Genomic DNA, 24,530 nt, shown 5'->3' with positions numbered 1-24,530 from the left:
TTCAATCCCTGGTCCAGGAAGATTTCGCATGCCTCATGGCAACCAAGCCCGTGCAGCACAGCTACTGAGCCTGTGCTCTAAGCCCGCAAGCTGCAGCCACTGAGCCTGTGTGTGGAGAGCCTGTGCTCTGCAACAGGAGACGCCACCTCCATGAGAAGTGTGCACACCACAGCGGAGAGGAGCCCCCACGCGCCGCAGCTAGAGAAAGCCCACACATCAGCTGTGAGGACCCAGGGCAGCCAAATAAATAAATAAGAATTGTTAGCAATGGGCAAAGGATCCAAGCAGGATTTTCTCCAGAGAAGATATATGAACGGCAAATAAGCACATGAAAAGAGGCTCAGCATCACTGATCATTAGGGGAATGCGAATCAAAACCGCAGTGAGGCGAATCAGCCGACCACCACTAGGAGGGCTGAGCCCCGCCACCCAGGGCTCTGGAAGAAGACCTTCCGGCAGCCTGGCTGGGGGTGGGGAGATGGGTGGGGACACAGTTGGCAGGGTTGAAATAGTCCAGTTAGGGAGGTGGGTGGAGAACTCCCACTCCAGCCTGGCCTGCCCTCTAAAAATAGGCTGTAATAAATGGGGCCAAGAGAGCTCCCCTCAGCTGCGGAGCTCTCCACACACGGCTCACAACCCGGATTCTCCAAGGATTCCAGGCGCTTCTCCAGGCCCAGGGCCTCGCCGCCCGCCAGGACAGTCTTGGCGACAGAGTTCCGTCTCGGATTTGGGGAAAGGGCATTGAATTTCCCTGTTAGCGTTTGGACTACAAAGGATGGAGTCCCGGGAAACCAGCCGCTTCTTCATTCTCTTGTTTTCTCTTCCTGCAGAGTGTGCCTTTTGCTTCTGCTGTCAACTGCCTCACAGATGAATAATTCAAGGAATCGTGAGGCGAGTGAGAGAAGTTCCAGCCTGGAGAGGTGGAGAAAGCCAGTTTTTCTGCGGAGTGGAAATGACCAGACTGGGCAAGAAATCTTACACGAGCCGTCTGGGCAAAGTGTTTAGGCTTCTGAGCCTCTGTTTCCTCAAGTGTAAAGGGAGGCTCATCACCCACCTCTCCCCTGGCTAATTAATTCTCCTTGCCCTTTCATTTAATTTAGCAAACACACGTTAGTGCTCACTCCATTCCTGCGCTTTGAGGCGCAGTTGGGGAGACACTGCCCTGTGTATGATGTTATGATAGTCTGGAGAAAGTAGCTTGTCACTCTGCCCGACAAGAGGCTCCAAAGATGAAGGGACATTTAGGCTGGGGCCTTGAGGGGTGAGTAGGAGCCCGCCTACAAGGCAACAAAGGAATGAAAATGTTTCATTTCACTGTATCGTCCTAGGCTTCAGTCCTGATCTACTTGCCTTGGCCCATGTCACACGCCCACCCACAACTTGACCTCACCCCTTCCCTGGACTTGTGACAGTCCCCCCTTCCCCACCTTCCACAGCCTTCCTGCTCTCCAGACCTGTGGCACCTACGCCCCCAAAGGCTGACCACGCAGTCCCTCTCCCACAGACCTCCTCCTGCATCGTCTTGTCTGGCTCCAATCTCCAGCCCTCGTCAGCCTTCCAGCAACACCCTCCATGGTGCTGGCTCACAGCTAGGATTTGGATTTCAGCTTTTGATGCGACGTCCCCCAGAAACTCACCCAGACTTGCCCGCCATCAAAGTCAGAAACTCCCCTTTCACGCTGTCCCATTCCCCTGTCCCTGCTCTCCCATCACAGCCAAGAGCTGTGCTGTCCTTGCCGGGCAGAGCTGGGCCTGCGTCCTTCTCTATAGCATTCCCTGTGCCTACTATGGGCCTGGAACACCGAGGTGCTCAGCTGAATAAGTCAGAGGCAAATTTAGGCCTGGGAGGCAAGTCTTGCCCCCTGTCTGCTGTTTTAAATAAAGTTTTATTGGAACACAGTCACACTCACTCAATTCTGCACTATATATGGATACTTTTGCGTCACAACAAAGTTGAAAGAGACTATTATGGTCGCAGGCCTCAAGCGGCTCTCCATCATTTTCCCGGCGATGGGGCTCAGATGTGGCCATTGCTGCACATAACTGGCCTGGTCTCAGACACCTGTCGCCATGCCAGAGGAATTTTAAGTCCAACCACAAAAAGCTCACTGGGACTTGGGTTGGCCAAGACCAGACCACGACAGTGAGATGAAACCGGCCTTAATGTGAGCACACCCTAGAACCTGAGAGCCAGAAGGGGCCATGGTGACCTGGTGCTGCTACCCACTGCTCAGATGAGGAACCTGAGTCCCCAGGTCAGTGCGGGCTGCAGCCACGAACTGGGCATCTTTTCCTTAGCGCCTCCTTCCCAGTGCTCGGGCAAAGGACGCCCCAGACGGAGGGAACCGTCATGGCTGGAGGTATAAGGAGCACTTAAATGAACAGTAAACGTTGGATGCAGTTGTTATGATGCCAACAGGTGACAAATGGATGAATGGCCCCGTAAGGGCCTGGGAGAGCTCCTCGAGGAGGGCTGCGGACATGAGAACCACATGGTGGGACCCAGGGGCAAGGAAGAGGAAACCCCGCTCCACGGAGCAACTGCGTGATGCCCAGTGGTGCTCGGTGACTGATGAAGTGGACCAAACAGCCAGCAACGATCACTTCCTCCAAGAAGCCCTCCGAGCCTGGGTCTCTGGAGCACTTGCCTCCCTCACCACCCCCCTGGCACAGCAGATGTCGGTTTGTTGCAGAAGTAAAGGAAGATGGGAGTGGTGGCCACAGATAAGAACACGCTCACTGCATCCCTCCCCAGGCTGGCTGCTCCTGGGGGCACACCCTCTCCCTGTCCCTCTGCTGAGTCCAGCCAGGCGATACGGACTGCTTATCCTGAAGTCCTGGAGACAGGGTCCGTGGCAAAAGGCCTATGGCTACCAAGTGCTGCAGCCACTTGAGTCAGGAGTCTGTACAAGTGGGTGGGAAATGGCCATTGGCTGGATTTCTTGCAGATTCAAGGGGCCTGACAATGTCAGGAAGAAAATTAGAAGCAAGAAGTTGAACTGCTTTCACCAGTGACGGCCTCTTCCCTGAGCCCCGTCAGCACCAGAAGGACACTGCTCGCCACCCTCTCCCCGCCAGGTGCCCCGCCAGCCCCAGGACATGATCACCGGCACCCCCACCGCAGCCCGTCATGCTCAGCCCTCTCCTCCTGGCTGGTGGCGCAAGGACGCCAGATCCTCGGGAGTGGGGGGTGTGACCCACAGCATTTGCACCGAGTCCCTCCCCTGGGGACAAGCTCTAGGAAACGCTCCGGTCTGTCCAGGACTGGCCTGAGCCCACTCTGCCTGAGAACAGCCCAGGCCGCCCCCAGATAAAGCACAGCCTCATTCTCCCCATCCTGTCTGCGTGCGTGCGTGCTAAGTCACTTCAGTCGTGTCCAACTCTTTATAACACTCTAGACTGTAGCTCACCAGGCTCCTCTGTCTGTGGGATACTCCAGGCAAGACTATTGGAGTGGGTTGCCATGCCCTCCTCCAGGGGATCTTCCCGACCCAGGGATCGAACCCCCGGCACCTGTGAGTTCTGCATTGCAGGAGGATTTTTATCTGAGCCACTGGGGAAGCCCCTCCATCTGGTCTAATCCCCCTTAAAGTTCACCTCCGCCTGGTTATCTGGCTCAGTTACTTGCTCCCTGGTTTACTGTCCCTCCTCCATCACCAGGGTGTCCCCAGCATCCTGGGGTGGTGGACAGTAGGTGCTCAGGAGATCTGTGATGAGCTGAAGGATCGTGTTGAACTGGGTTCACTCTGGTTCAGGGCCAGCACGAGGCCAATCTGGTCCCATTTGATCTAAGCCAACGCCCCTTTTCACGTGAAACTGATCTTCAGAAAAACTGATTCTCATAACCAGGGTGATTCTCATAACTTAAGGAACCTGTGAGCTAAAGCGTCTCTAAAAAGAGGAACCCCCGGGGGCAAAGCAAACCACCGTCCCTGACGTATGTGGGTTTCTTTCCCAGCAGCTGCGCTTCACTGGGGGCCACCTGCACCAGGAGGGTAGAGGGGGTGGCAAGGCCTTGCCCCGCGTGGCCATCCCTGCTGGCAGCACGGATTCCTATCCGTTGCATCCACTCGGCCACCAAGGGCCAGCCAAGCGAGCCCCAGCGGCCCTCTGCTTTAATGAATAGATGCGTTCATTTGTTACAACAGCAAGCGCTCCGCTGCCTGGTTTGCAAGCGGACGCCAGTAAGTGCTCCTAAAACGACAGCTTCTCTTAAGTGGGTTAAACATTCCCCGCTGCGATCTGCTTTATGTTATTGATTTAACCAACCCCTTCCCTGGTCCTTGGGCTTCCCCTGTGGCTCAGCTGGTAAAGAATCTGCCTGCAATGCGGAAGACCTGAGTTCGATCCCTGGGTTGGGAAGCCTGGAGAAGGGAACGGCTACCCACTGCAGTATCCTGGCCTGGAGAATCCCATGGACTGTATAGTCCGTGGGGTCACAAAGAGCTGGACACGACTGAGCGACTTGCACTTTCACTGGTCCCAGCGGGAGGAAGACTTCATCCAGCTTGACCCAGCTCCACGGACTCGGAGTCAGCAGGCATAGGGCAGGTGCGATGTCTGACTCACTAGTTGAATAAACGGATAACTGGGCACAGGTGCCTTCCTGAATGTGGTCAGTGAGTACCCGCCAGGCATAGGCTGGGCGCCACAGAGGGTACAAGACATAACAGATGCGGAGTGGTCAGTGAGCGCCCGCCAGGCACAGGCCGGGCGCCGCAGAGGGTCCGAGACACAGCAGACGCGGGCCCTGCCCTCGGGAAGTTGGGTGGCTGGGGGCTGGAAGGAAGCAGCCCACACTGGCTGGTGCCAGCCCAGTTTCCACACACATGTTCACACGATCTCGATACTCGCCCGACAAGGCGGGCTCACATCTCAGTTTCTCACGGAGGCCCCAAAGCCCAGAGAAGGTAAGTAATTTCTGCAAAGACGCACAGCCTGCTAATGACGGCACTGAGCTGAGAACAGGGGCGCTGACGCTCCGCCCGCGACTTGCCTCCACCAGGGAGAGACTCAAGAGTGTGGCCCCAGCAGCAGCTGCAGTCCTGGGGGGAATTCCGAGCGATGCTCAATCTCACCCTGCAGTGATTCTGATGTCTGCAGGAGTCGAGGATCCCTGCGCTGCTCCAGGGAACTAAGGTGGGTGATCAGTGCAATCATGCGATTGACCTGGCACAGGGGCAGGAACAACTGTGGGCAGAGGGACGGCCATCAGGGAGGGCTTCCTGGAGCAGCTGAAGCCTGGACTGGGATCTGCGGCACAAATGGGAACTCACTGCAGGGCACTCCGGGTACAGGAACCGCCTATACAGGGGCGTGAAGTGTGGGGATGGGTGAGCTGTGAGGAATGAGGCTGGAGGACAGGGCAGGGGCTTCATTTTATAGGAGGGTGTTGGAGGGCCGGGGGAGCTGGCAGAAGTGGCCTGGATTTATCCTCAGGTTAGTTTTCCAAGCAACCACACAGCACCTGTGTGCCAATTACTTAATAGTATTCTGTATATCAGCACACATTATATCTGCTCCATCAGTGAAAAGTCATTCGTGCCCAGCATATATTGAATTTTGTCATAAATCACCCCAACCGAACACTGTTACAAAACCCCGCGCAGAGCTTGTTATCAGCAGAAGGCCGGTGCTTGAGGCTTGCTCTTTGTTTAAAACAGAGATTAAAAGTATAGAAAATCCATGTTACAGACGGCAGCTATAAAACAGAAGGATGCTTGCTGTATTCTGATATGGAAGGAGATACAAGATACATCACAAGGAAGGGGTAAACACACACACACACACACAGAGACACACACACAGAGACACACACGCACTCTGACGGACATATCTCTGGGTGATGACTACCTCTGGGGGCTGGGGCGGGGGGCACTCACTGTCTGTCTTGCAGTCTCTTTTATATACTTGTTTCTATAAAATATATTACTTCCTACAAAATAAGGACCTATAGTTAAGCGTTTTTGGAGTGATAAAGAGCCGTGAAAGAGACAGTCAGTGTAATGTGTAATCTGTAATCTAATCGGAGGGGCTGAAACAGCCTGGAGGGGAACAGCTTTCTCCTGGGGCAGGGTACATCTGACAGTTCCACGTCACTGAATGTAGCATCCGTGGCTCACCTGGAATCGTCCCATGCCCACCTGTGGCCTGCATCTCACACTAACAGAAACCCAGGGATCTGAGAATATACTCTGCAGCAAGACATAACACCGAGAGGAGGTCATGGCCCCTCAGGTGGGGGAGGGCTGCCTGGTTGCCAGGGGGACGGGAGGCGGGGTTCCAGGGCCCGCGTCCCCTCCTCGGGATGTGGGTCTCCCTGCATCCTGAACAGAGGGACAGCCCCAGGGAGCGCCTTGGGCACGGAGGCTGAGGGCCTGCCGCCGGATGCCGTGGTCTCTGAGCCAGTTATCGAGTCCCAGTTACTTAGTCCCGGTAAGGAAACCGGGACACGGAGGGCTTTGTGGCTGGTGGCCCCTGAGCTGGTCGGCGCAGAGCCGGGATTCCAGCCCGGGGGTCCACGTGTGAAAAGTCTTGGGCTGCAGAGAGAACCGGAGCCCACGACAGAGCAGTAGAGCTCGAGGCTCAGCCCGGGTCCCCCGGGGGACTCCCAGAGCACAGCCACCCTGAGCATCTCTTAGGAAGCACGACCCACAGACAGCTCTGGCCTCGCTGGTGTTTTCCATAAATGGCTGTAATGTATATGTAAACAACACAGATATCAAGGTTTGGAAACCCCTGGAGTGTCAGAAACGCAATTTGTAATTACAAGCGCACAGCAATTTGTTCCCTTTCAGGCACGTCTGCAGTAATTATCACCCTGGTGAAGGGTGACCACACGGAGCGCAGCGCGGGGACCTCTCCCAGGACTCCTCCTTCCCCTCCCGCGGTGCCCGGTCCCGGGGACTCCCGGGGGGCCTGTCCCGGGGCTCGGCCCTGCTCGTGGGCACCCAAGCACGGACAGTGATGGCCCAAGTGTGAGCGATCCCGCTCTGGAACGCATCCCCTGGTCGGAAGGACACGTCTTCACTGAACGCACATCGGCTCCCCTGTGCTTCCAGCCCATTGCCAGGTGCGGGGACCCTGGGGAAGCACTGCCAGGCCCTGCAGGCCTCCTGGGGGCCCCGGCCTGGCTGGACCAACCGTCCCTGGGCACTCACAGTGTGCCGGTGCCCGCCCGCCCGCCTGCCCGCCTGCGAGGGGGCGTCTCGTCATCCGCACCACACTGGCCGAGGCGGCGGAGTGGAGGTCTGGACACCAGCGCTCTCCTGCAGGCGCTGGTTTCGCCCAGCTGTCCCCTGGTCGGGCTGGGTGGCAAATTTAGATCGGCTTAAAACGTCAGCTCAGGTCACAGCTGATGGATGGTCCCGGAGGGATGAAAGACGGAGAGCCGGCAACTGCGGGCGGGAGCCCCTGAACCGACGGGCCGGGCGCCACTTGGGGTGCTCGGGAGGGCGGAGGGGGGCGTGGCCCCACCCTGGCCTGACCAGTGCCGCCCCGACCCCACCAGTCCCGCGCGGGGCCCCGCGGGGCCAGCCCACCCGCCACGGCCGAAGGGCCCGCGCCCCCTGCCGTCCCCCTGGAGAACTGCAGTCTGCCCTCCAGCCCCAAGCGGACCGGGCAGCCCACCCGCCACCGCCGAGGGGCCCGCGCCCCCTGCCGTCCCGCTGGAGAACTGCAGTCTGGCCCTCCAGCCCCAAGCGGACTGCACAGTGTGGTGCCCACAGGGGCAGCTGTGCCAACCTCTGGACACCCCGTTAAGCTTCCCCTTCAGATCTCCTCCTTTCTGCACCACCGAACACAACCTCCCCCACCGTCACACAGCAGGGGGGCGGCTGGGTCAGGAAGCAGAGCCAGGACTCAAACACAACGTCACTGACATTTCAATCTGAGTCACTGATCTAAGGAGGCTGAAACCCTGGCTCCTCGCTGCTTAAGAAATAAGCACCAGGGACTTGCCTGGTGGCCCGGTGGTTAGGACTCCGTGTTCCCAATGCAGGGGCCGGGTTCAATCCCCTGGTCAGGGAGCTAGACCCCACACGCCACAACGAAGGACCCCACATGCAACAGTGAAGATCGAAGGTCCTGCCCGCCGTGACTAAGACCCAGTGCAGCTACACGGATAAATAAACATCTTTAGCGAGAGCGAGAGAGAGAGATTGGCACCGGACTCTTCCCATGCCCATAAACCCTTGCGGTTTCGGCCTCTGCCCGCCTCGCCCCTCCCACTCACCCACCCCGGGTGGCGCTAGTGGTAAAGAACCCGCCTGCGAATGCAGGAGGCGTGAGAGACGCGGGTTCGATCCCTGGGTCGGGAAGATCCCCTGGAGCGGGGCACGGCAGCCCACCTGAGTATTCTTGCCTGGAGAATCCCATGGGCAGAGGAGCCTGGAGCGGTGTAGTTCATGGGGTTGCAAAGAGTTAGACACAACTGAAGTGATTAGCACACACACCCTCCCACTTGGCTCCAGCCTCACACCCAGTGAGCTGGCTCCTGCCCCTGGGCCTTTGCACACCCCGTCCCCTCTGCCTGGTGCTCTCTTTCAGCTACGTATTCCCGACTCCACCTTCATGACTCAGCTCCAAAAGGATAAAAGTCATGTCTGTGGGTCTCACTGTGTATTTCCAGCCTGGCAGGTACTAGGTGCTGGAGAAAACCTTGTGGATGAGATAGTACGTCTAGTTCACGTGAGTCTGTGTCCTCGAGTCAATGTGCCTTCACAGATAAAGAGGTCCTGCTCAGGGGCCAGGCGCAGACGTGAGGGTCCTTCATACTTGAGCTTCGGGGGCATATTGTTGTGGTTGTTCGTGGCTCGGTTGTGTCTGACTCTTTGTGACCCCGTGGACTGTAGCCTGCCAGGCTCCTCTGTCCATGGGGATTTCCCAGACAAGAACACTGAAGTGGGTTGCCGTTTCCTCCTCCAGAGGATCTTCCCGGACCAGGGATTGAACCCATGTTTCCTGCTTGGCAGTTGGATTCTTTACCACTGCATCGCCGGGTGATAGTAATAGGTGCTCGAGTGGAGGGCTTGGCTGAGGAGCTCTGCCCAGGAGCGGCCGGAGCTGAGACGCGGACCCAGGTCTGCCCTGAGCCAGGGCCGCGTTCCCTCTCAAGATTCTCTGGGCTGGGTCTACTCAAGCTGCTCCCACCGATGCAGGAGGGTGTTTGGAGGTGCCTCTGCCCCGGTTACCAGCAGAGTCCTGGAGGGAGATTCTAGAGAACTGAGCGGAGGAAGCCCGTCTCAGAGGAGAGGAGACACCTCACCAGGTACCTCTCTGCCAGTGAGCTGCCGGGTCTGTGCATGAATTCAGAAACGGCTCCCTCTTGTGGTGGACACAGTGTCTCACCAGCTTGCAGCCTGGCAGCAGTGCTTTGCCAGCTGCTCCTCCACAGGGCACAACCTGAGCCTCTGCACACTGGCAGCGCCTGAAGCTCGGCCCCGCTGGGCGACTGTGACCCCAGGCCCCGCCACCCCCGACATCGGCCCCACTGGGCGACCGTGACCCTAGGCCCCGCCACCCCCGACAGCAGCGGTGGGTCCCGCTCTTCCTTCAAGGGGGCAGGGAGCCCTTTTGACGAGGGCGTGTAGTCACACACGGGGTATGCTGCCACGCGGTGCTGCCCGCTGCCTTTCTTTCTGAGGTTGGGAGAGATAAAGCCCTGCCCACTGCCCTCTGGGAGATTTCCACGGCAGAGATAAGACACCGGCAGGTCCAGGAGTCACAAGGCCCACAGGGAACGCAGCAGTGGGGCTTGGGCTGCCTCCGGAGCCCGGTCAAACTGTAAGAGGCAGAATGGAAACTCTGGCCCACATCATGGGTTTCTGCTCAGCCGGGATGGGTGAGGGGTGGCGTGTTGGGGTTCCTGAGGAGACAGCCCCTCGGTCCTCTCACTGGGGCCACCCCGCGCCCTGGACTTCTGCACGGAGTCAGGAGGCCAGAGGAGGCTCAAGGTCGCCCGGTGGACAGCTGGCCACTGGCGGGGCCTCGGCCAGCTCCCCAGGCTCCACCCGGGCTCCAGACCCAGCACCGCCGGGGTGGGCCGGAGGGGGAGCTGGGCCCCGACCGGGGCCTTCTCAGGGCACAGAGGGACCGTTCTTTGTGGCTCAACAGTCCCCCTGTTTGCCCCGTGCCAGGCTGCAGCCTCCCTCAAGGCCTGCTGACGAGGAGGAACTGGTGCCAGCACCCACAAATACGCGCGGCTTCTGTGGGGAGGCCGTCCCGGGCTCTCTAACCAAGTGGGTGGATTTAAAGGCCCAGAGGGCAGTCACAGGACGGGGCAGAGCCCGGGCCGGTGTTCCCTTTAAAACACGGCGGTGGACAAGCACACACAGGAGCCCCGCTGACCATCACGCCTCCAACGCCCGGGTTTGCTCTGGGGCGCGGCGGGGGCGCATGTCGCCGCATCATACACTCTCAGAAGGCCGAGCGATCAGACCGTGTGCTTGTGTTTCCTAAGCAAACAGGAAACACAGAGGAATAAACGCGTAGATAAAGCCCAGGACGAAAAGAAGGGGACGGAAGCCCAGGACTTCAGAGGACGCAGTGAACTCAGGTACTGACCTTCCCTGTGCGAACGAATGCTAAGTCCGCAGGGCCTGCTGGGAGCAGCCGCGTGTGGAGGCCCTTTCACACACAGCGCACTTCAGAGCGACCTGGAGGGGTGGGGCCTCGTACTGTCACCCCACCCAGGCACCAGCGAGGGACAGCCCAGGTCAGCACTGCCCCCAGGCCAGCGCCCCGCTCCCAGGCACCCAGAGCTGCCAGAGGCCCTGGGGCTGTGTCTTCCAGCAGGCCGTGGGCAGAGTCTTCTCTGGGCTCACGTAGGCAGGCTGCCGAGGTGCTGGGAGCCGCCTCCCAGCCCGGCCCCAGCTGGACCACAGCCCCTCGCCGAGCCTCGGTCTCCTCATCTGTTAAATGGGCGAATCCCCCAACCTTGCGGGACAGGAGTAAAGGTCACCCAAGGGGAGGGTCCTGGCCATTGCCAGGGGAAAGGAACTGGGATCTGGAGGGCGGACTGAGGGGCAGCAGTGACCTCCCCGTCCAGAGGGCAGCCCTCATCACTGCAGAGGATGCAGAGCTCCTCGGGAGCCAGCGGGCAGGTGTGTGTGTGTGTGTGTGTGTGTGTGTGTTTATGGGAGCCAGTGGGCAGGTGTGTGGGTCTGTGTGTGTGTGGGTGGGTCTGTGTGTGGGTCTCTCTGTGTGTGTGTGTCTCTGTGTGTGTGTGGGTCTCTGTGTGTGTGCGTCTGTGTGTGTGTTTATGGGAGCCAGTGGGCAGGTGTGTGTCTCTGTGTGTGTGTGTGTCTGTGTGTGTGTGTGTCTGTGTGTGGGTCTATGTGTGTGTGTGGGTCTGTGTGTGTGTGTGTCTGTGTGTGTGTGTGTGTCTGTGTGTGGGTCTATGTGTGTGTGTGGGTCTGTGTGTGTGTGGGGGTCTGTGTGTGTGTCTCTGTGTATGTGTGTGGGTCTGTGTGTGTGTGGGTCTGTGTGTGTGTGTGTGTGGGTCTGTGTGTGTGTGTGTGGGTCTGTGTGTGTGTGTGTGTGTGTGCGTCTGTGTGTGTGTGTGTGTTCAGGTGAGCCTGAACAGCGGCCAGAACCCTGGCAGGTCTCTCTGTGGGCTTCCGCCCCCACCTCCTGGCTCTGGGCCCCCCCAGATGGAAAGGTCTGGCGGGGGTAGGGGCGGCGGTGGGGGGACGTTTAGTTCTCCAGGCAGAGGCTCCGGGAGCCGGGCGGGAGAGACACAGCCGGGCCGCCCCACCCGCTCTCACCTCGCTCCAGCGCCGGGGCTGGGGACCTCCTGCCTCCTCAGCACAGCCTCGCTGGCCCCCGGGGGTCTCCTCTGCAGCCCCCAGAGCTGAGCTCCGTCCACTCTCCCCGGGGCCCGTGCAGCGGCCGGTGTGGGTCATAAGCCCTGAGCCCCGGCCTAATCCGCCAGAGCCCGACTCAGCGCCAGCGGACACGTGACGGCCCGCAGACCTGTTCGGCAGGAGCGGGCAGGCAGCGGGGGAGGGCCGTCCTCCCGGCCTGGGGGCTGTCCCTGCCGTGGCTCCAGACCGCAGCCTGCGGTCCTGGCTCCTGCCCGCTGGGAAAGGTATGCATGCAGGAGGAGGGGACGGTTGGAGCAGGGAGGTGAAGGGACTCGTGTCACCAAACTGCTGGGCAGGCTGGGAAACGGGGTGTGCACGCATGTGTGCCTGTGTGTGCACACGTGTGCATGTGTGTGAAATGGAACCCTGATCTCACACCATTTACCAACACCAATTACAGATCTAACGTAAAAGGTGAATTCATGACTGCAGGGTAGGAAAGGATTCTTAAAACACACTCACACAAATGACGTGAAATCACTCAAATTAAGACCTCTGAAAGTGAAACGTTCATTCCAAGACTCCAGGAAGACTGAAAAAATGCAAGACATTTACAACATGTATAACTGACAAAGGACTGGAATCTGGAATACCTAAAGAATCCTCAAAATCCACAACAACAATGGAAAAACCAAGAAGACAGCCCAAGGTAGGCAGGAGGCTTCAACAGTCCCATCAACGAGGAGAACCAAACAGCCGATAAACGTATGAATACGGCTCAGCCCCACCGCAACCAGGAAGATGCAGAGCAGAGCCATTCCACAGCGGCCAGGCGAGCAAAAATGGCCAAGACTGACAACAGGGGTTGCAGGTGGGGTCGGGGGGCGATGGGCGGGGAGGACTACAGGGTCGGTCGGCTCTGGGACGATGCTGAGCAGCTCGTACCACCTGGCCCGGTTCAAGATAAATAGCAGAGAGGAGGCCGAACACGCACTGGGAGGTGGGCATGCTCAAGAACACAGCCCCGAACTGAAGACACAGACGGAAAATTAAGTGTGGCTGGCGGTGCAGTGGAGTACTACCTAGCCGTGACGAGGCCGAGTGACAGCTCCCCGTGACTCTGAGAAGAAGCCAGGCCCGAGCAAACATCTCCGGCCCAAATCCACGTCCGTGCTGCAGGCTGCGTCTCTTCAGTCCCATCCCCCTCTTTGCGACCCTGTGGACGGTAGCCCACCAGCTCCTCTGTCTGTGGGATTCTCAAGAAGAATACTGGAGCGGGTGGCGAGCCCTCCTCCAGGGGATCTTCTTGACCCAGGGATTGAACCTGGGTCTCTGACGTCTCCTGTGTTGGCAGGCAGGTTCTTGACCTCTAGCGCCACCTGGGAAGCCATATGCACAGATAGCTCAGAACAGAAACAAGGCCACGTTGTACAGTGGAGAAGGCAATGGCACCCCACTCCAGGACTCTTGCCTGGAAAATCCCATGGATGGAGGAGCCTGGTAGGCCGAGGTCCGTGGGGTTGCAGAGTCGGACACGACTGAACGATTTCACTTTCACTTTTCACTTTCATGCATTGGAGAAGGAAATGGCAACCCACTCCAGTGTTCTTGCCTGGAGAACCCCAGGGACGGGGGAGCCTGGTGGGCTGCCGTCTATGGGGTCACACAGAGTCGGACACGACTGAAGTGACTTAGCAGCAGCAGCACGTTGTACAGAGTTGCTCAGATAGGTGGGAAGACAGTGAGAGCAAGATGGTGTTAGTACAGAACTCAGGGTGGGGCGGTCTCTGAGGGGCCACGGTTGCAGGCAGAGCCCTCAGGAGTCGGGCGGGGGCTTCAGCTGCCCTGCGTCTCTGGGCCGGGGTGCTGCTCCTGGGCCTGTCTTTCCTTCCATCTTTGCGCATGACGGTTTGAGATGGAGATCCTGTGTGGTGTGGGATACAGGGGATAGGCAGGGACCCCCACTGTGACGGCAGCGCCCCAGGCACGACAGACACCCCGACAAGACAGGCAGCCCGGCCACACAGGGCAGCTGAGCTGGAGAGGGTCTAATCTGCTATTTCAAACCAGGGCCAAGGATCAGAGACAGCAAGGAACCTGCCCAAGTTTGCACAGCAAGTGGGAAGCCCGCAGGGCCGGAACTGGAGTCCGTCTCCCAGAGCCCAAGGAAGGGTGAAGGGGGCTTCTGTCCTCTCCCTTCTGGAAGGGCTCTTCCGCAGCGAAGCCCCTTTAACACTGACCAGGGCAGACGCACTCCTCTTAGCCCTTAGCAGCAGCTGAAACGCTCTTCTTGGTTTGATCCCTCATAGGTCGTGGGTCTCCTGACTCTGCAATCAAAGCTCCCAGAAGGCAGGGCATTTGGTGTGTAGGTGCTCCAGAAATATGTGTTGAATGAGAAAATCAATGGAGCTGGCGTTTTGATGGGGACTTTGAGGCCTTAGAAATACTCAGTAGCTTTTCAATATCCTCAAAGGAGAAAACGGAAGCTAGCCCCGTGACATTGACATACTTTCCAGAATTACTTTCATAGCTGCCTGGGGAGGGGGCCTGCCATCACTCCCACTCTAAAGCGGAGGAGACTGAGGCTCAGAGGGATCTGTGCACAGGCTTCCCTCATGGCTCGGATGGTAAAGTATCTGCCCGCAACGTGGGAGACCCAGGTTCAGTCCCTGGGTCGGGAAGATCCCCTGGAGAAGGGCATGGCAACCCGCTGCTAGTCCTTAGGTCCCTGATGTTGTGCACTCGCTCAGTCGTGTCCGACTCCCACGGACTGCAGCACGCCAGGCCTCCCTGCCCTTCACCAACTCCCGGAGTTTGCTCAGACTCATGTCCATCGTGTCGGTGATGCCATCCAACCATAGCATCCTCTGTCACCCCCTTCTCCTGCCTTCAGTCTTTCCTAGCATCAGGGTCTTTTCCAATAAGTCAGCTCTTCACATCAGGTGGCCAAAGTCCTGGAGCTTCAGCTGTAGCATCTGTCCTTCCAGTGAATATTCAGGACTCATTTCCTTTAGGACTGACTTCACTGGTGGTTCAGATGGTAAAGAATCTGCCTGGAGTGTGGGAGACCTTGGTTCAACCCCTGGGTCAGGAAGATCCCCTGGAGAAGGGAATGGCTACCCACTCTGGTATTCTCGCCTGGAGAATCCCATGGACAGAGGAGCCTGGTGGGCTACAGCCCATGCGGTCGTAAAGAGTTGGACACGACTGAGCGACTAACACTTTCACTTCCACTTAGGCCCCTTGACCAAGTCCAAGACCTGATCCTAGTCCCGAATCTGGAGAAGCAGAATAATGAAGTGTCGCCATAACACCCCGGGGCGACTGTCTTTATTAGAACAGCCTGGCGCTGAGCGCTTTTCCAAATCTACACAACCATCCTGATAGCTTTCACTAAGTCCTTAGATAATTTTCTTTTTTTAAAGTCACTGGCTCTGGGAGTCCTGGAGCTAAAATGGCCCTCCAGGGCGTCTCAGCCAAGACACAGGACTCTTCTGGACCACCTCAGCGTGCAGACCTCCAGCCAGGAGAACTCACTGCTTTTTTTCTTGTTTGGCTCCAACTCAGCTGAGCACAACAAAGATTTGCAGTAGGCCCCGGCTCTGGGGACCAGCAGGTGCCTGGGCCACTGTCCTGCCCTCGGGGGATTCAGTCTGGGGATTCTGTCGTCCAGCAGGATTGCAGTGGCCCAGGCCCAAACTCGTAGCCGGAATGACAGGGTCCCATGGAGATCCTCTCTGTCTCAGTCTGCAGAGCCCGAGGGGATTCTCAGGGTCAGGCCCCCTCTGAGCGCCTCCCCCAGGCCGTCTGAGTGTGCAAACTGCCCAGCTGTCCGGGCGCGAGGGCCTGAGTCACAGAAGGGACTCCAGCCTGCAGTGGGCAAGAGGGGGCGGCATCTCCCGTGCATGCTGCTGGCCTGTTCCGATCTTACGATTCCAGAGCCTTCAGACACGTTAGCAGACGGGTCTGCGGCTTCCCAGATGAAATGGGAACGAGCGAGACCCCGTGACGAGGCTGGAAAGACGTTTGCTGGGTTTGAGCCACGACTGTGCTGGGTCAGAAGGCCACACGCACCCAGCTCTGAAAAGCCACCGAGAACTTGGCTGCCCGAACCCTGCCTTTCTAAGCCGGCGCTTGTGTGGCACTCCACTGCGGAGTCCAGGCGGCAGGGGTGGGGTGGGGTGGTGGGTGTCCTGAGGTCAGGCCCACATCTGGCCCTGCACACTGACCCCTCCCCAGTTCAGGGACGATGGGACCCCAGGGGAGGAGGACACAGATTCCGCCTGAGGTCACATGGATGCCTGGAGGCCAGCAAAGGTTTTTGGGTGGCATCGGTGGGGTGGGCCCGGCAGGCACCAAAACGGGAGGGCCGAAGGCTGCCTCCAGTGGGCAGGCCGTGGGCACTGGAAGATGCTGCCCCTAGATGTGAGTCTGAGTTACACTTTATGGTGGCTATGAACACCGGGTCTGAGCAACGGTAGGAGGTGGGAGCCCCGGCCTCTACAGGGACCTGACCATGTGCTGTTTCTTTCGTATCAGAAACACCTCCTGACAGGGGTAAGCAAGCCCAGTCCCAACCCTCTGTTCATGGTGGACAAGGTGGGTGGGGTGATGAGACATCTGGTCAACCTCCCCTGACCAGTCAGTGTTCCACTGCAGCCTGCACACCCCCGTGACGGGAGCTCCCTGCAAGAACAAAGGATGGCCGTGCTCTTCCAGGGGTGCTTGGGAACTCAGCACCCCGAGTCAGAACGTGGGTCGAAGGACAGCTGAGGACTCGGGGGTCCCAGAGCTGCCTTGGCCTGGGCACCCTGTCTGCACAACGGGGCAGGGGCCTGACTCAGATCATGGGTGTCATTGTGGGGCCGGCAGGAGTGGGGTGGACAGAGAAGTGGCTGGAAGGGCAGGCACCACAGGGAAGGGTGGCGACTCCAGTCACGAGACTCAAGATGACTTAATGCTCGTGAATTGTGCGGAGCCAGAGTCCCTGTCCTCGTCCCTCCACTGCGGGGACCTCCCGGGGGAGACGCCGAGTCCTCTGAGCCTCCCCCAGGCTGCAGCTCCCTGAGGATGGCCGGACTGCTGGAGAGCTGGGTGCCTGGGGGTGCTGTGTGACCTTGGGCAAGTCCCTGCCCCTCTCTGGCCTCAGTTTCCCCAGCTCTAAGCGGAGGCGGGCTCTCACGAGCTCCCTGCAGCACTGATGCTCAGGGGCTGGGCCGTGGCGATGTGGCACCCTGGACACCTCCCAGCGTGTCCTTTCTGGCCTCCGGGGGGTCCCGGGGCCACTTCTCTTCCCTCGTTTCAAACCCCACTGCACACCAGCTCTCTGGTCATTCACGGCTGCAGAGGCTTGGCCGCCGGGCCAGCCCAAGTGACGAGCCAGGCCTAAAGCTGGGGGCAGCGGAGGGTGACCAGAGGTCATCTTGGTCGAGAGCCCGGCTCCCAGGGTTTGCACCCTGTCCGCTGGGGACTGACCGCAGAGCCAGAGCAGGGGCTCCCCAAAGTGTGGAGCAATGGCCCCACCCCCACCCAACGCTCATGCTCAGAGTAGAGCACACAAAGCTGACCAGGCAAGCAGACCGCCCGCCCAGGGGCTGAAGCTCCTGGACAGGCCCAGGGGAGGGGACACCCACTGCCATCTTTCCGCTCTGTTGGCTCCGGGAACAGATCAGCTATGACAGTGGAGAGCTTATCGATTTAAAGTGACAACTGCCTGGCAGACACTTGGCAGGGGGTGTTTCCCCGTGACTGTGGGGACAAGGGGACAGCCTGATCACATCTCTGCCAACCAGCCCTGCCTCCTCACAGGGCCAGCTAGCTGGGCAGAGGAGGGGTTTACCCGCAATCAGAGCCCCTTAGTCCACAAGGGCTCCCCCCTAGGCTGGCAGGTGAGACAGAGTGTCCTGATACCCACAACAGCGCATGGTCACTTCCCAGACACCCTGCTCTCTCCTGCCCCATCTGGGCTGTGGCTGTTCCAGCCCCCAGCAGTCCTTTAATCCGACTCCTTGCCTGCTGGGTGGTCTGACCTGAAGGACCCCCAAGGCTAGGGACCAGCGTCTGGCCCACGTGGTCAGGGGAGGGACTGCCCAAGGTCACAAGAGGGTCAGGGGCAGGGCTGAATGCGGGGCCAGCGCCTCCAGCCCAGCCCTGGAGCGTCCATCTGGTTCCCAACGAATTCCTGAGATGCCTCAACCTCCCCGCCCGCAGGCTCCGGACCCTGGATCCGCGGCCGGGTTTCTCCGCGGAGAGGCGGCGCAGAGAGGAGGGGGGGTGGGGAAGGGAGGCCGTGGAGGGGGCCACATCTCCCCCCTACCCCGCGACCCTGCGGGTCTGGGGTCACGTTTCCCAGCCCAGGCGAGACCCCCAGCGGTGCAGACGCGGGGACGAACGCCCTGAGCCCCCTCCCCAGATCGCGCCTTCCGCGGGGGTTTCGGAGGAGCCATCCGCAGAGCCGGGAGGCTCCGCCGCCTATGGCCCCCCCGGGAGCGACACCGCAGAGCCCGGTTCCGAAAGCCCGGCGCCCCCGCCTCATCCCCGCCAGGCCGGCGGCCAGCCCGGGCCCGCTGCGGCCCCACGCCTGCGGCCTCGGTCCTCCCCCCGGGCCCGGCTCCGCACTGCCGCCCCCGGCCCCCGCCCGACTCCCGGGCGCCGCTCGCGCGTTGCTGCAGACTCGGCCCCCGCGGACCCCCGGCCCCCGGCCCCCGGCCCCGCCCGCCGCCGCGCGCGCCCCCCGCCGGCCCGCCTCCTACCTCGCGGGGCCGCCCGCAGCCTCCGAGCGCGCGCCGCCGCGCCGTCCCTGCCGTCCCCGCAGTCCCCGCGGCCGCAGGAGCGCGGGCGGGAGCGCGGAGCCCCAGCCCGAGCGCCGCCGGCCGGCCGGCCTCCGCGCCGTGACCTTGGCGTGCGCGGCCTCAGTTTCCCCGGCAGCGGTTGGGGGGCGGGGGCCGGGTGCCGCCCCGGCCGCCGACGTCACCCGAGCCCGGCCAGTCGAGGCCGCTAGAGTCGGCGGGGCCGGGCCGGGAGCGGGTCTCGCACAGCCCAGGCGCGGCGGGGCGGGGGTGCGGGGGCGCCGGGTGGCCCCGGCCTTTCACTCCGACTCGCCGAGACCCCCCAGATAAGCACCCCGGAGTCGCAGCCGCAGGCCCCTCCCACGGAGGACCGCGGTCCCCGCCGGCCATGCCCAACCCTCTCCCCGCAGCCGCCCAGTTCTCGGGTGAGAAGACCGAGGCCCAGAGGGTCAGCCACGGGCGCAGGGTCGCGCAGAGTGCTGGGGGCGGGGGGTGCTCTGTACCCGGCCGGCAGGTTTGGGGACGAGGGTACGGGCCTACTGGCGGCGCCCCCTACCCCACAGCAAACATGGCCTGGGCACCCACGACTGCTGGGGGCGGGCCTCGGGGGGCGGCCCGGCCTCGGAGACGGACAGGCCGTGGGGACGGAGTGGCGCAGGCGGACTGCAAGGAGCAGGGCGCTCCAGGAGGGCTGTACCCCGGGAACAAGCAGCCCAGAGGGCGCGCTGCCTGGTGTGTAGGGCGGTTCTGAGCGCTCTGACCCCAAGTTCAGGAGGGCTTCCTTTGGTGGGCAGCGGGCAGCCCCGGACCACGTGGGAGCCCGGGCAGCCGGTCGCGCGCCCTGGTGGCCGGAATCGGCGAGACAGGAGGCCGGGCCGGGCTGCTGTGGTCCAGAGGGCAGAAGGCCCGTGAGTGGTTGAGTCAGGAGACAGGCGGCTCGGCTGCCCTGCCACCCCGGGCTGTGTGACCTTGGGCAAGGCACCTCCCTCTCTGGGCTTCTGGGGCAAGGTGGGGGGAGCCTGACTGTGCCCCCTGACAGCTTGTGGCTCTGGATACCGGGGCCAGGTGGGGAGTAGGCCGTGGATGCTGGAAGGAATAGGCAGATCAGAGGTGAGAGGTGGACACTTTGTTCATTTACTTAAGCTGGAAACTATGATCCGGGTTTCACAGCCAAGGGCGGCGCAGAGAAGGTAAGTGTACTGGCCACACTCACACAGCCCGCCAAGTGCAGGGCCTCAGCTAGGTGGGGTGCGGGACCACCTCAGTCTCTTGTCTTGCGCACAGATAAGCACCTGAGCTCTTCCAGGAGTACACAAGGCCCTGGTGATGGCAGAGATGCGCCAGGAACGGCCCAGCTCCTGGGGGGTCCTCCTCACCCCTGATGATCTCCCTGGGGAATGGGCTTCAGGGCATCGCATGAGCCCCCACCCCAAACCCCATGTCTTTGCTGGAAGTTTTGTTTTTAAAAGCTATTTGTATACTTTCAGCAACTTTTTTAAAAAAAAAGAGATCTTGAAGAAAAGATTCTTGTCGTTTTAATCATTAAAAATGCTTTCACAGAGAAGCTATCTCCTTTTGTTGTCAATGCCAGGAATGAGTTACCTGGCTGGCGGGGAGTCGGGGAGGGGCCTGGGAAGAACTAGGGTCTTAGAATCTGTTCAGCGACCACCTTTCTAAGCCTCCTTTGAATGCATCTGCAAAACAGACCCGATGATAAAACCCCTCAGCCTGCCCGCCTTCAAAGGCTGGTCTGAGGATCAACTGTGATAATGTGTCAGAGGTTGTGTAAGATGTGCTGTGTAAATATTTGTATTCCCAGGAGCCATGGCAGAAAATCCGGATCAATCTAGCTATATAAAAATGAGAACTTCTACATGGAATAACACATACCGCAAAGCAAAAAAGGACAAAGGGTTCACTGAAAAAGGATATCTGCAGAACGGATGACAGAAGTTCATTGAGGAGAATGAAATGAAAGTTAATTTCCCTAATACATAAAGAGCTCTTTCAAAGAGATGGGAAAAAGATGACTAACCAATTAGAAAAAAGAGGGCAGAGGATACAAACAAGCAGTTCATGGAAAGACATTCAATTTCACTTGTAATTAAATGCACATTAAAAAAATACAAACTGAAATACAACATGTTTGTCATCGTGTGTTTCTACCAGGCTGGCAAAAAAAAGAAAAAGAACAAGTTTGATGATGCTTTTGCTGTGGCAGGTGGGAGGAGATGAGTGCACCCCGGCACTGGCGGCTGAGGTGCAAGATGGCGCAAGCTTTTTTGCAGGGTGGCCTGGAAAGGCATCCAGCAGGCTGGCATAAAGACACAAGGGCAGTTGCACACAGCACGCTGTCAGAGTGAGCAAACAGAGAGGAGAAACACCTCTGGTGTCCAGCCCTGGCGGACAGGGAGCCGGCATGACGGCACCCACAGGCTGACTTCCCAGGAAGAGCTCCAGGACGCATTTCTGCTGAGAAGTGCAAGGGACAGAAGGCTGCATGCTGCAGTCCCTCTAGTGTACACTGTGAAAGGTTAGACACATATGTGTACTGACGTTTCCTACTTCTCCTTCCTGAAAGGATACCCACACACCCAAACAACCTGTTATTGATGGCAGCCTTTTGGGAGGATGTGTGGAATGGGAGAGGGAGGAGCTTTTCCTTTTCATTTTATATCTTTATCCTGAGGGCTTCCCTGATGGCTCACTGGTAAAAAATCTGCCTGCCAAGGCAGGAGATGCAGGTTTGATCCCTGGGTCAGGAAGATCCTCTGGAGAAGGAAATGGCAACCCACTCTAGTATTCATGCCTGGAAAATCCCATGGACAGAGGAGGCTGCTGGGCTACAGCTGATGGGGTCGCAAAGAGTTGGACATGACTGAGAAACTAAACGATAGCAACAACTGAGGGTTAGTTGACTTTTAAAAAGTCACCAGGGATTATCTGCACATAGGTGCAGGCGCATGGGCTAATTAAATCTTCTTTACATGCCTTTAAAAAATTAAGCAACTGCCTTTAAAGTGAATACAAATCATTGGAATCTTATTACCTACAAGTGCACCAATGAAAGACCCTGATGCTGGGAAAGGTTGAAGGTAGGAGGGAAAGGGGACGACAGAGGGTGACATGGTTGGATGGCCTCACCGATGCGATGGCTGCGAGTCTGAGCAAGCTCCAGGAGTTGGTGATGGGCAGGGATGGACAGGGTGCTGCAGTCCATGGGGTCGCAAAGAGTCGGACACGACTGAGCGACTGAACTGAACTGACTGCACCAGTGAAGGGTTGCTCGACAGACGACTGTCACGATACATCCTGGCGGCAGAAACCTGCGCATCAGTCAAAGCAGATGCCCTTCTGTACGTGACTGACAAGGAACAGTCTCCAAGTGTCAGACTTTTCTGTAAGTGGAAAAAGCAAGGAGCACTACAGGGTGTGACGTGTGGCTGTTTCTCATAAGAAGGGGGTACAGAGTGCATGCTGCCGTGTGGACATGTTATCTCTGGCCAAGATGCTCCAGACACTGGTACACCGGTGTCCTGGGAAAGAGCGTGGGGCATTGGGGGCTGAGCGGGAAAGAAACTGGTTTTTCACTGAAATGTTCCTTTTAAATATCTTTTGTGCTCTCTGCTCGTGTGTGCTGCGTTAGTGGTGACTTTAGTCGTGTCCGACTCTGTGCAACCCTATGGACCATAGCCCGCCAGGCTCCTCTGTCCACAGGATTCTCCAGGCAAGGATACTGGAGTGGGTTGCTTCCCTCTCCTCCAGGGGATCTTTCTGACCCAGGGATCGAGCCTGAGTCTCTTACATCCACCTGCATTGGCAGGCGGGTTCTTTACCACTGGCTCTACCTGGGAAGCCCCTCTGCATGGGCTGCTGCTGCTGCTAAGTTGCTTCAGTCGTGTCTGACTCTGTGCGACTCCATAGACGGCAGCCCACCAGGCTCCCCCGTCCCTGGGATTCTCCAGGCAAGAACACTGGAGTGGGTTGCCATTTCCTTCTTCTGCATGGACTACATGCAACTAAAACAGAATGTTCTAAGAATAATCATTTCTGAGACTGCACAGGGAGTCGAGAGTCTTGCTCTGACCCAGGCTGGGGCTGACTCCCTGGGGACAATCGTCGTCCTCTGAGCCTTGAGGCCCCCTTCATGGAGCAGACAGGAAGCCCAGGGCAAGGCAAGTGCCCAGGCTCCTTGCAGCTCTGATGTCACGTCAGCCCGAGAACCTTCTGGCTGGAAGAGCCAGCCTGACGTGGAATGCTGCCTGGAGGTGGGGCCCCTGGCCGTGGGCTGTGGGAGCGGGGGCTGGGGGTCCGCCGCCTCGGCCCGCAGCCCCTCCAGGTTGGCCGCCGTGCCCTTCCCTGCTCCTTCTCCCACCTGCGGTGCCCTGCCGGAAACTCCGGGTTCACATTTCCTCTCCAGATCAGCCCTGGCGACAGGCCCACGGGTCGGGGTTGGAGATCTGTTCCTAGGGGCATGGACAGAGGACCAGGCACCCGGCCCGTGTGTAGGGTGGAGATGGCGGGGGGCAGGGGGAGGTTGGTGGAGCAATGCTTCCTGCGGGGAGACTGAGCCACTCACCCAATAATCTGTGACCCTGTCACCCACCGAACCATGATGACGCTCTTCGGCTGGACAGTCACGGTTCCGCACTTTCTGGCCTCTATTCATCCTTCTAGCCCTCCCCAAGCCAAATTGGCCAAAATCCCTAATGAATGCTTTTTGCCTGTTAGCTGAAGTCAGAACCCAGCCTTTAGATCCAGCTGCAAAAATGTCACCTCCTCTAAACATCTTGGCTCACACACAGAGCAATTCAAGAACCGTTGGCTATTAACAATACAAATGACCACTGCCACGCTGTCTGCTAAGCATCAGTTAGCGAGTCTGTTTGCTGCCACAGTTCCCGACGGCTCGGATGGCGGTGGGATCTCTGTGTTGCCAGCGTCGACTGGCACAGGGCCTGCGACAGAGCCGTGCCCAGTCAGTGGCTAAGCGCTGGGGACAGTGAGGCGGGTTCGGTGGGGGATGGCTGGAGCTGGGAGGGGCCCTTGATGGCTGCTCTGCTGGGCAGAGGGTGTGCCCCGGAGGACGGGGACCCGGGCGCAGGGCCAGGTGGCGGGCACAGCCTCACACATGGTGCCCACGCTGAGTCAGGCGGGCTCTGAGCTGGACCCTCTGCCCACTGTGCCTACTGCTTGTGTTCTGAGAGGCGTGATGCTCTGTCCATCTTACAAGGGAGGCTGGGGTCTGAATGACTTCCGAAGTGGCTCTTACTTGCTCCTCGCGGCCTCTGTGTGGGCTTGTAGGCTCTCCCAGTTGCACGGCTTTGGACACATCCCTTTCCCTCTACGGGCCTCTACTTTCCTGTCTGAGAAATGGCTCTCTATTAAGGGCTTCTCAAACTTCAGAACCAGTGGAGGGACTTCCCTGGTGGTCCAGTGGCTAAGAGTCCACACGCTACAGCTAGAGATTCCATGTGCGGCAGTGCAGATCGAGGGTCCCCGTCCTGCAACCAAGACCTGGCATGACCAAATAGGTAAATATCTTTCCAAAAAAAAAGAACAGGCGGACACCTAAGAAGGCAGTTTGCAAGGTTCGTCAGAGCACACTTGGAGGAACACCGCACCCAGAGCTGCTGCTGCTGCTGCTGAGTCGCTTCAGTCATGTCTGACTCTGTGCGACCCCATAGACAGCAGCCCAGCAGGCTCCCCCGTCCCTGGGATTCTCCAGGCAAAAACACTGGAGTGGGTTGCCATTTCCTTCTCCAACGCATGAAAGTGAAAAGTGAAAGTGAAGTCACTCAGTCGTGTCCGACTCTTAGCTACCCCACGGACTGCAGCCCACCAGGCTCCTCCATCCATGGGATTTTCCAGGCAAGAGTCCTGGAGTGGGTTGCCATTGCCTTCTCCAATACATGAAAGTGAAAAGTGAAAGTGAAGA

General features: G+C 59.0%; 1 protein-coding gene across 8 annotated transcripts in view; it reads right to left on the bottom strand.

Annotated features, from left to right (window-relative positions):
* Positions 1-24,530, bottom strand: part of IQSEC1 (IQ motif and Sec7 domain ArfGEF 1) — a 142,125-nt gene that overhangs the window by 54,301 nt on the left and 63,294 nt on the right. The window contains exon 1 of one of the 8 annotated variants that reach the window (XM_070776999.1): positions 18,557-18,695. The exons of 6 other annotated variants lie outside the window; for them this stretch is intronic. The gene's annotated coding sequence lies outside the window, so the exon portion shown is untranslated. Of the gene's footprint in view, positions 1-11,765; positions 11,881-18,556; positions 18,696-24,530 lie in introns of those variants that run through there. One more of the 8 variants, XM_070777001.1, reaches the window with a different exon arrangement.

This window comes from Bos indicus, chromosome 22 (genome assembly GCF_029378745.1).
Source record: "Bos indicus isolate NIAB-ARS_2022 breed Sahiwal x Tharparkar chromosome 22, NIAB-ARS_B.indTharparkar_mat_pri_1.0, whole genome shotgun sequence".
NCBI classification, from domain to species: Eukaryota; Metazoa; Chordata; class Mammalia; order Artiodactyla; family Bovidae; genus Bos; species Bos indicus.
This window is presented reverse-complemented; position numbering and strand designations above follow the sequence as displayed.